Genomic DNA, 13,110 nt, shown 5'->3' on the forward strand with positions numbered 1-13,110 from the left:
TTGTTATTTATTCTCGAAACCATTTTTGTGATACAATCCTTTCTATCCCTCTATAGACATATAGTTTCCATATAACTATATATACGAATGTACAGCTCAAGTAAATGATTTCGTCGAAAAGAAAATTTTCTTCGCTGATTTCTCTTTTTCTTATCCAAGTGATTATATGTTGTTAAGATATACAGTTGCCCACGATTAGCAAGCTATAATTAGGATTTTGTTCTGATCTGAAATATTTGAATAATAACTACCACATCAAATAACAAACACAGTCTTTATGATCCATGGTTAAATTCAAATGAGTGACATCTATGTACTCAGTAGATTTTAGTCATATGAAAAGTAATAAAACGCTCGTTTTAATAACCGTCAATATTCTTCGATATATTAGTAACAGTCGTATTTCTAAAGGATATCGGGGAATAAAAATATTGATTTCCGATAAGAAGTCTTGAACGTCTGAAATAATTACTACTCAGTGATAACATTACTGGTCATTAACCACAGCATTCTACATTAGGGTGTATGATTGTCATAATACTTCATAAGATAGTCAGCAGTCGAAGAAATGAAGTAACCACAGTTACGGTTACATAAATAACTTGACATTTGACCACAAAAAGTTCACTGAATCATCGCATTTTCAAAACCGTTTAACAGAAATGTCATGTATCCTAGAAATTATATATATTATGGAAAGAGGGGAAACTGTAACGAAATTGAATATCTCTACCGAGTTCAAGTCTTATGTTATTCATAAATATTTCAACCAATATTTCACCTGAAGATATTTTGCTTGCGAGATACATTGTTTATGTATCAGGAAAGTATGGATCATGATCAAAACTAAGTGTGTTTCTTTTTAAAATCCAATATCAATACAATGCGGCACTGTTAACTCTAAAGCATGACTCTCTGAAAATGCATCGTTCGTAGTCATGTTTAAAAATAACTTGATCAAATAAAAAACAAATATAAGCTTGATCAGATGACGCTACTTTTATTCACTTACTGACTCAAAACCCATAACATTTAATTATTTATCATCCGAATTTTGTAAAATGCTCTTTATTCAAATAGGATATACAATAAAAAGCCTAATTTTGTGAATACCACTAATCATTAAATAACTTTATCCTAATATTCGTTTGATTAGCATGTAATTTAATAACTTATTAAAATTTGTACTTGCAATAATAAGTGGGGTTGGTGGGGAAGGGGTTAACCTTCCTAATTTAATAGTTCAATAATTAAATTCATATTGACAAAAATTGATATTCAACAAGATGAACACTTACATGAAAGCTGATTTTCATTGAAAATTTTCTATTAGGATAGTCAAAGATTTTGTTATCCCCAAGAAATACACGAGTTGATTTTCTATAAAAAATAGTCCACTAACCTTTTTTTATTATAATGTATCTCATCAACTGATTTCTATCCAAGAAATTATGGGCATACCTATTGCGAAAATTGGCCAATCAGATTTGAAAATTATCAAAAATATAGAGGTAGAGATTTTCTGCTTAAATTTAAAGTATCCAATGTCTATTATGAAAAAGACACACTATCAACTAATAAAATGAATACTTGTCGAATTTACGATTGGTTATTTTGTTAGCCCTGTTGGTAAATTTCTTTTAGACATTGTAATATGTATTGGAATTACATGATTTTCGTTATCTATGTTCTTTCAGACTATCAATTTTGTGTATGAATTATTTCTCCCCCCCCCCATGCTAAAGAAATGCTTGTACTCAGTAAATGTATTTCAGTCAATTCTAATGATAAAGGTTTTGCTGATAAGTCACACATTAACTATGACGACAGATATTCAAAACTAAGAATTGATAGATTCTGTAACAAATCTTATTCTGAATTGTTATCGATTTAATACTCAGTAGGTTTGAAACTAAAATACTGGGATGGATTTCTAGTGAATTTATGATAAATGCACTCTAACAACTTTCGGGGATTAGTTAACAAATACAGTAGATGTCAGTTCAGTAAATTGATCCTAGTTTACAGTTTAAACACCCTTATTGTTTGACGCCTTTAAACTATCATGTTTTATCTCAACGGATCGAGGTTGTGTGGGCTGTGTTGATATGTGATCGATTAGATAAATTCATGCGAATAATGTGATTAAGTAACTACTACTCATCAAAATTAAATTTTTGACAGAAAGCCTCCAATGAGAGGATATTAAAAATATAGAAATGGTTATTAAGAAGTAGCCATTTTAACTGAGCATAAAAGCATGAGATATGATTTCATAGGATTGACGCATCTAATTATCTTAACATCTATAACACTGAGGAGAAATTTGTAATGTGAAATTAACTGGGTACATGTTAGTGTAAAATACAACAATGGTCTTTCAATAACTGGATTCAATATCCAGCCTTATGAAGACAGAAATTATCAAAAATACCTTATGACTTATCCCTAAGACTGAATCATATTTAATATATTGTAGAAATTCTAAAGAATTGAGTGTTTATTATGCACATACATAAATGGTTATTTTATATAACTTCCAAAAACACTCCTACTATGAATCTTAATACCCAACTTTTCTAAGGTGAACAAAAATAAAATTAGAATAAAGATTTCACAAAAGTAGCTCTCATGTCTAATGGTAATAAACAAACAAAATTGGCCGATTAAATGGTAGAGCTAAATTCGTAATTATCAGAATAGGGTTGTGGAGATTGGTGAGTTTTTAATTACAATCATGAACCGATCGATGTTAGACCACCATTGAAGACCTAAAAGCACTGGAAGGATGTTTCGTCCCAGCACGAGACTCCTCAGCGATACGCATCCACAACTTCACACGCCGGACTCGAATCCACGACCTTCGTCGGAGCATGTGGTCTAACATTGATCGGTTCATGATTCTAAGTAAAAACTCCACAATTTCCACAACCCTATACTGATAATTATCATGTGCTCACTAGCGGCATGCTTTGAGAGATAATTCTTGATGTTCTAGTGAAAATCCGCGACCAGTGGAGGTAATTGCTTGCTGAAGACAATGCAGGGTGGTTGCGCAATTTTGTGGATAGTTGAAGTTAGATATTAGCATCGTTGGACGCTGGCTCGGTGGTTTGGTGGTTAAATGTTCGCGCGCGGTCGTAGGTCGTGGGTGGGCACTGCTGAAGAGTTCTATACTAGGATGAAACGGCCTCTCAACGCTTTCAGGCTTTCAATGGTGGTCTAACATTGATCGGTTCGTGATTTCAGTTTAAAGTTCACAATTGTACAGTTTTATACTTATCTCATACAGAGATTAATAATAATCCATGTTATTCAAATGATATGAAGTGTGTGATAAGCTTAACTTTCAACAGTCATATAGAATTGTCACTTATTCTATATCTCTTACAACTTGTGCAATACAAAGCACAGCATAATCAATAGTGTTACTTCGTAAACAATAAACATTTAACATGTGGTTTATTAGTAGTAATTCTCGTTTAAGTTATTAGATGTAATTTAATTTGAAAATATGATACATTGTATCATATATTTATTCATTCTTCTGAATTGATCATTTCAGACTGAATCCAAAGATGAAATGTGTATTAACTGAATTAAAGATTTTGAAGTTCATTTACGAATATAGAATGAAATTCATGTGCTTTTCTAAACCTAAAAGTATCTTGACTATTTATAAGTCTAAACATAAGATATTCAACTCGGATTTCAGTAAAATACCGGAAAGCTGGGTGGTTTTCAAACACAGACACAATAATTTAGTAGTCCCAGAAGAGTTTTGGCTCAAGAAATGCCATGGATATATAGTTTTGAATCTTCGTAAATGACTGTTCATATTTTCAGGACATTTCTTGATAATTTTAACAGCACTCATACTACACGATTTAATGCTGCTTTTGTATCAACAGTTAAATATATTACATTGACATGTTATATCCAAATCTCTGATTCATGAAAATCCACGATAATCCGAACGGTTTTATTTATCTAATTTTATTAGTACTGGACTAACTGTTTCTTTTCTAAATATTAGCAATTTCTTATTTATTTGTTGAACAAAACGATTATTGATCGACTGAAGGTTGAAATACCGCCTTAGTCTACTTTTAGTATGTTTGATTGACACAGTGAAGTTAACTACCCCAGTCTTTAAAAGAGCTCATAATTTTCATCGTCTTAGTTGGGCTTTCCTGAAGAATGTTATCGATAATGAAAGGGTGTGATTGAAAAAAAGGTAGTGTAGCACCAAGGAGCTTGTCGTTCCTATGCAAATTCAGCCTCATGTAAATGATAATTTCGATAGAACAATGAGAAGACGGAGTTGATCTGAAAATTTTCTCAGATTAACTTTGTCTTCTCATTGTTCTATCGAAATTTATAAAATGGACTAATTGCTTTAAGTGATAATTATTATTTTTATCCTTTTAGGTCACACAAAAAGTGGAAATAGATTTTAGAAGATCTAATTTATAAACATGTGGTAGGGAACTTATCTGTAGTGATTAACTGTGGATTAAACTTTTTCAGTAATGAAGCACGAAAACAAAAGCATCGTAAATGAAACAGGCCGTTTTGTGTGTTTAAAAACCATCTATAGCATTCGAGTGAACATGATAACGTGCTGACAATAGTTAATACATTGGTAAACAAATAATCTTTAAGAATATCGTACATTTTTTACATAGGAAGTAATTTGACACAAAGTCTTCAAGTAATGCTAAGCGAATTTGTCAGTTCGTAAGTAAAATGTACACACAAAATCCATCAGTTTTGCTGAATTGACATATTCGGTATGTGAGAAGCTTTACATGTGATTTATAGTAGTCAAGCTGTATAATTACCCAATTTTACACTTTCTAAAGTTAACTTTGATGAAGCTCTGTGATAATTTCCCTATTCTGAACCTGGATTTTACTCTTTGAATCTCAAAAGAAATATAAAATGTTGAGGATTCAAGTGTGAACTGTAGATAAGTTTAGGTCCAGCACGAGGTTCAAACCCCAAACAATGTACGGCGTTTGATGTGAAGGGATTAGGGTGTTAGAACACAATGAAAAGAACGGAAGAGTTGCCATCATGAAAATAAAATGTGATAAAATACCCAAACTGATAAACATAGTTGGATTCTGTTCCAACTAAAACAGACGATGATAAAACAAAAAAGTGCAATTCTGTATAGAACTAAGAGAACCAATGAAAAAGCTTAAGGCTAATAAATGTCTAATAACCATACTTGATGGCTTCAACTGCCATCTGGGAAGAGATTTAAGCGAGAGTTTCCAAACGGCAGTAGGAAAGCAGTTAAGAGATCAAAACGAGACAAGTAGAAACAGAATGAGACTAGAAGACCCATATAAAGAAAATAATTTGAGAATCATATATACATTCATAAAGAAAAAAACAAGCAAACAATATACCTGGATACATCCGGGTACAAATGAAAGTTATTTACTAGATATGATAATCGTAGAAAGTCGAGCAGACTATATTATATGCGGCGCGCATACAAGCAGATTTTAGGAAGCGAGTTCGGATCATCACCTAGTAACTGCGATTACGAAAATGGAAGTAAAAAAATACAAGTAAAAAGTTGAAACATGTGTACAAGACCAAAGTGATGGAGAACAATTACGAAAAAACTTACAGATAAAATCGAAAGGATGTGAACAAGCGATGACAAATTGTCTAAAAGACAATTTTTACTTATCACAGGTATAGCAATACATCACAAAGATGGCGAAAGAGAAATAAAAGAAGAAAGACAAGCCATCAAACAGGGAATGACAGACAAATATTGATGGACGGCTAAAAGAGGAAGTAAAGGAAAAAAAGCGATTGAGGAAAAAGTAGCTAGATAACCCCACTGAAGAGAACGGTAAAACGTACGCCAAGATAAGAAATGAGATCACTAAAAAGATAAGGTAGAAAATGAATGCATAGATCAATAAATGAGAGTCCTTGAAACGCCTTTTAAATGACATGATCATAGTACTAATCATAATAACTAAAAATTGCTCCAGAGACTCTCGGAAATAGAGGCTATGAACGTGAAAGCGTAAAAAAATTAATGGATGGATAGACATAAGAAATCATTATCAGAAACTATTTGAAAAGTAAACTCTGATGTACAATACAACAATAAAACGAGTGAAAACAACAGTCCCCTTACCTTGAGAGATCTTAAGCAAAGCCTAAAAAGAATGAAAAATAACAAAGCTCCAACAAACAATGGTATAACTGCCAAAGTGATAAAAAGGAGAAGAAATAAATCAAAAAGATCTGAATAAAATGAATGAATTTTAGGAAAACCCGAGCGCCATACCACAGCACTGAATAAATACTGATGTCATAAGTCTGTATAGAAACAAAGGAAGTAGAAAGAACCCGAACAGCTACAGAAGTTTTTCCCTACTAAATGTGATAAGCAAAATATACGCTGGGATATTAAGTGACCAAACAAATAAAAAGGTTAATGAGAAAGTACCATTAACACAATCCGGATTTCGAAAAAAACATGTCAGCAGTTCGAGTAATAATTGATTTCAGACATATAATACAATGTGCACGCAAAAACTAAATCTGTATTTGCGTTTGTTGATCCAACTAAGGCGTTCGACACGATACCAATAGAAATTATCATGAAAACTTTTAATGTACTAAACCTACCCAAAACATATAGGAGAAAGTGTGGAAAGAATCCTTGAGAGAACAAAAGGACATCTAAACGGAACAGACTCAGATTTCACAATGAACAGACAAGGCAGTGCAGAAGGACTACTGCTCTTTAACTTTTATTCCAAGTAATCTTAAAAGGAACATTAAATAAAACAAACGTTGGGATAGAACTGGTTGATAAAGAAAAAACAAACGGAGGACAAAACACGTTGAGTATGTAGATGATTTATGTATAGTCACAAAAACAGTAGAAGATGCAACGAAAATGCTAAGTGAATTGAAAAAGTACCTTGAAACGATTGAAATGAAAATATCTAGTAAGAAAGCAAAAGCAATGTTTATAAAAAAAGAAGGAGACCAAGATAACGTTAAAATAAATATCGCAACAGTTGAAAAAGTTCAATCATTTCAGTACTTGGGGTCCATTGTAAGTCAAGATAGTTTCCCTGATGAAACTATCCGAGACAGTGTAACGAAAGCATGAAATGTAATAACTAAAATAAGACCAGTCCCAAGATCACATAACATCGGCATAAAAGCAAAGGCAAAATTAATTGAGACAACAGTGATACCTGCCTTGATATATGGTCTAGAAACAATAGTACTATGACAAGAAGATGTAACGAAACTAAAAACAGTGTTAAATACTGTGAGATGGATGATTTGGGGAATCAATTACAAAAAGCAAGCAAACAGTAGATGAGTTAATAGAGAACATTAAATTACCAAACCTAACTGAAAAAAATCTGACAAAACTGACTGGACTCATAGCAAAGAGAAAAAGGACAACATTATGTGTAAAATGAGTGACAGTATGATAGAATGCAAACTTCTAGTGTGAAAAACCCATATGAAGAGGTCGAATCAGATAACTACAATCAAATATACAAGCACTTAACGAACAACTAACTAATAACTGGTTGGACAACCCATATACAGTAAAGCTAAACAGAAGTGATAATCATTATAAACCCATCATAGTCGGAAAACAAGAAATACTAATCAAACTTTTAAGTAGAAACTGCAATCGACTATTTGCTCCCATTAAAGAGATGTGTCGTCACTACAGAAATGATCATGGAAACAAGCAAACAGAAATTATAAAAACAGACATATTTGCATGTCCGATAAAAGATTGTCTAAAGGAATACAAAACTCAATGTTGATTAACAAGACACATAAAGACATATTGTCCACAAAATGTCGATGAATTTAAAAAGGAAAAGACGAAAAGGAAGCTAAAATATGACCTTGGAGTTTCAAACAACCCAAATGATCAATTTTACAAATGTTCATATGAAAAATGTACAAAGAGATTACCAACATGGAAAGGTATAGTTAATCATTGCAATGTGGTTTATAAGAGGTTTGTAATCACTGGACAAGAAACAAGAAAAGCAATATCAAGACTAAAACAGTTATTTAGTCCCGGCAGTTGTGCCGTGTTATCAGTGAGTGTCTAGATAAGCCAATCAGTTTCACCAACCTATATGGTTGGAAGGGGCAGCAAGTTTGGCTGAGAATATATCACTATCAATTATTAGCTCTATATTTGATTAAACTCATCTTGGTGTTAATTCCCACGAGTATGAGAAAAATTTTCGAGTGGTAAAAATACGATCAAAACCATGTCTGAACCTGTATTCTGATAACCTTAAAATATATTTTGACAACAGTTAGTGATAAAAAGTAGAGTATAACATTTTGGTATATCATCAAGTGGTTTATATAGTCCAGTTAATTTGTATTAGTTTGACATCATATTATATCGAGAATAAAATTTTATTATTATTCAGTAGTGTAGCACTTATCACTATGTGTTAAGCAATATCAACTTTGGATAGTTCAAATGGTTCAGTGTCTAAAATTTGAATTTGGTGGCGATCATTAATACACTCTACTACGAATTATCTAAAACATAGTGGATCATTCGAAAGTACAATCAACTTAAGCCGAGTATGGTACTTTACGTATCAATCAAAATGTACAATGCTTTATACTCATGAATACAATTAATCAGAGGTTGGATATCTGCAAATTATTGCAGCTTTTGCGTTTGTTTTTTTAAATTTACAAGCTTAAGGCTTTATCAAGTGACTTTGTTTAGACTGGTTTTTTCGACAGTTCATACTTAATTAAATATACAAGTCATTAACTCAAATGAAAAACATTCTACATCCTAAACGCCGATATCTTTAGACAATTTGTCACTAGATTTTTTGTTTTCTGCACTTAATTTATTTTTCATCAACCAAATTCTGCTCAAATTTGATGTAGGCGTTTAATATTGTGGTCAAAATTATTTCTTAAGATTATGACCGTATTTATGTCAATAAAATAAATACCACACAAGAAAAGTGTTAACAATGGCGTCAGTTCACTCTGTCCTTCGGCTTCTACAACTTTTTTCTTTATTATTTTTTAGTGTAAACTGTGATGTATATTTGAGAAGGTTGGAGGTAGGGGAGAAAGAGGGAACAACAACAATAGTGCGAATGATAAATTACACCATATTCGTTTATTTACTTGATAAAGACGCGTAACGTTTAAAATAGTATTCTGAACCGGGTGGTTAAATATACTGAGGTACGTTTCAGTAAAAAAAACTATAATCGACACGACAAACGTCATCATTATAAATATACAATTTTTTTAAGTAAATGCAAGCTGTGCTTATGGGTATGCACAAATGTGAGCGCCGATAATTGAGGCCTTTTTCTTCTTCTCTAATCTACTAACTTACAAACTGAAAGGTACCCATGTATTGAATTTACCTTGCCTTGGAGAGAGGGGATTGCTTCCACCTGTAAATAAATGACTGGTCACTGAAATATCCGTTTATCATGTGATTAATTGAATGATACTTAATCTTGTTAATTTCTTAATATTTTCTATCGGTCAATTTAAATTAACAAACTATTTGATATTCCTTCTCTTCGCCTGTAATAATACTTTCCATATAAGGAAAGTATTAGTAAGTTTGGACAATTAACCTCATCCTACACTTTTTACAACTATAGACCTTATTTCAAAAAAATCGACAAAATGAGTATTAAAGTGAGTGTGTGGAAATAGCAGGTTAATATGAATAGATGTGTGGGTGAGTACACATATACAACGAAACACAGAGTACAGAAGTTGCACTTTATATAACTAAGAAGTTAGTCATTGTTTAGCGCCAAACTAAAACAATTATGGATACGAAAATATACAAAACGCTTACCAGCCTTTACAGAACACTTTGACCGATTTTCAAAAACGAAAAAACAAACAAACAATATAATGACCACCCACAATGATATAGTGGTTATGGTTTACATCTTTCGGATTCTAGATCTAATCTAACATATCCGGCCGCCTTGTATACGATGTATTGTTTAGCTTTAATTGACTGGGAAAAGTTAGATTTTGTACAAATAATTAGGTATATATATATATATATATATATATATATATATATATATACTAAGTGGCTTTTACTCATCTTCTCAAGTTAAAGGGGAGGTTAACTAAAAGTGTACATAAAGTATGACAGGTGTTTAGATAAAAAATTCACCGACTTTTTTCAGCATACTAATTACTAAAAAATTTGATTAATTGTTTTTTGAATCTGGTATACATAAGATAAAGAAGCTGTCTGAAATATACACAAAAGAGGATATTTTCATGGTTAAATGAGTCCGAATTTTGACTGCATCAATTACTGTTCATGTCTAAATAAACTAATTTGTTCAGTCTTCTAGTTAATTTCCGTCATTTTTGAATTTACCCCTCTTCATCAATGGTTTCTGCGTTTCTGCTTACTAGTTGTTCACAACCGTAACCAGCTCTTCAGTTCTGGTTTATTTGTGAATCATGAAGGTAGAGTAGAGTCAACTGTTTATGTTCAGCTAATTATATACGTATTTCGGATCATTTAAAAGTTCACTGTTCAACAGCTTAACCTAATACAACTTTGAAAGCGAAAATAAATGACTTTCTACAGTAATTTTTAAACCTAAATGAGGAATAATTTTTATTTTAAAAAAATACAAAATTTAAATTAGAAAACCAAGTGGTAGAGAACCACTTTTAATAGTTACGTATCATTGGAAAATTAATCTGATGACATAGATTTGAATGATGCAGTAGTAAATATCGAATATTGAAGAATGCCAGTTGTCATTTCATGAGACCCTGTTGCTACAAACAAAATTAAACCATGGTGTTTAGTGTCATTTGATAGTATAACATCCTTTACAGATATCGGATGCGTTTTTCATTTTGTCTAGTGATCATCGTTAAGTTGTCTAACTTCCTTATAACTTAGCATACGTATTTTTAGCCAGGTTATGCAATGTAGAATCAATAAGTGATAAACAAATTTTTTGTACCACTTAAAAAAATTTCCAGTATAATTTTGAAAAAAATTATGTAGAATAACTGACTTTCAAGATGCCCGCTGAAAGCTGTAATCGAAATAAAATAACTTTAAATTTCAGGACAGTTTTATTGAATTTAAAACACTCATTAAATCTGAAAATTTCTGCTAATGAATCGAGTATACATGCTCCAAGTTAACATAATAATTAGAGAGGTTTACTTTTTTCACCTCGTACAATAATTTTTAGAACCAACTACTAATTTAAATCAGTTACGTCTTATTGGAACTATTTAAATCTTGGATAGCTGGTTCACTTATATTAGCTAAAGTAAGTCACATTTCAGCCTCATATCATTTCGACATTGACCACCGTTCGTACCTGTTCAAGTAATGGAAAGAAACAATTTATACCAGTTAGGTTTAACTGTTTAGACCCTATAGTTAACTTCGGTGTTTTCATCTTATTTTTCAAACAGATCTCAGAACATATACTTTTCTGCACAATTGTTTGTTACTGATTATTATCATTAGTCTGGAATAGGGAATTATCTTCATATGAAAAATTACATTCAAACAAAATGCAGCTCACTTGTCAATAAATCTGTGACCTCATCCTTATACTATAAAGTTTAAAGTCAACGACAACGAAAGGCACAGTGTATTATAGAAACCATAAAGTAGCTTTTAGGAAATGCAAGCTCACAAACTTGATAAAAATAGGATGACAGCTGAAAAGTCACTCAATGATGATGATTTAGCATGAATTTATAGTTTATATTCAAAACTTAAATTGTCAGTAATTAATCTACAGTTATATCTTCTGCTACTCGCCCATAGTGTCACAGATCTTATTCTGAAGCCCGCTGATGTCTGATATGGTAAAATAACTGTCTTGAAATTAAGGAAAAGATTTCGTGGATATTGTTTTGATTGTTATATGGTATTCACCGAAGTTTGATCTCAGTTATGTTATCATTGAAAACTATGAGACACTACACAAATATATCTGGTGCGGGCCCCTCAAACAATGCTTACTAAAGATCCCTCCAGATGTTAAATCCAGGATCTCCGGTTTCACAGCGGGCATCTAGGAATTAGGCCTTACGGCTCCTATCCTTTGATACATATTTACAACTTTGATTAACTCGTGATAGAATATGACAATCATACAACGTCATTGGTTACGATAGTTTTACTCGAAACATATCTGAAATCCATCGGTGATGATTTTTCGCTAAAACTTCAAGAATTCATCTCGGAGTATCCTTCAACTTAGGAACTCTTTAGTATCACAAATGTATGACTTTTCATGAAAAAACCCCATTAAACTCTGAATTTACTGCCAAAGCATTACTTTTAGGCCATTGTATCAGAACCAAATGGTCCACTGGTAGTAAGAACAGAAGTTCAACGCTCCTTAGCTTTCAATGACTATCTGGCTAAGTTTATCCATGGGTGTTCTACACAAGAACCTAGTCCTAACATTTGGTGAATTATTGAAATAATACAAGAATATCACTCCTACTCTCCCTTTATTCCGCGTATTCATAAATGCATATCAATAAGCTTCTCCCATCACTTGTTTCTCATAATACGCCAAGACACTCATCACATAACAAATCATCTTATACGATTTATATCCGGTTTTGTTGCATGATTTAAGTTACGCAACACTTTCCAAGTTTGTTTTTTTGCTAACAAAATACAATCAGTTATATTGTTTTCAACTTTGGAAAAATCCACCCCCATCTATGACACATCTTTCCCTTGAAAATAACCAAAATAACACAATTGTCATCATCACCATAAAATCACATAACAATTTTCTTATAGTTATAATTATTTACTGAGTAAACTTTTATTATTTAATTGGTGTGCAAACTCAATTATGAAAGGTAAATAAAACATGAACAAACACACAACTGTTATTATATAATGTAAACTGGGGTATGCAAATAACAAATGTTGTACATTGAACATTTTATTTATTATTTCTTTCGACTCAGTTATTCAAAATATTAACTTTGATCAATCAATAAATACACACATGCATATTACGATATGATTAC

This window comes from Schistosoma haematobium, chromosome ZW, assembly GCF_000699445.3.
Source record: "Schistosoma haematobium chromosome ZW, whole genome shotgun sequence".
In the NCBI taxonomy this organism is placed as follows: domain Eukaryota; kingdom Metazoa; phylum Platyhelminthes; class Trematoda; order Strigeidida; family Schistosomatidae; genus Schistosoma; species Schistosoma haematobium.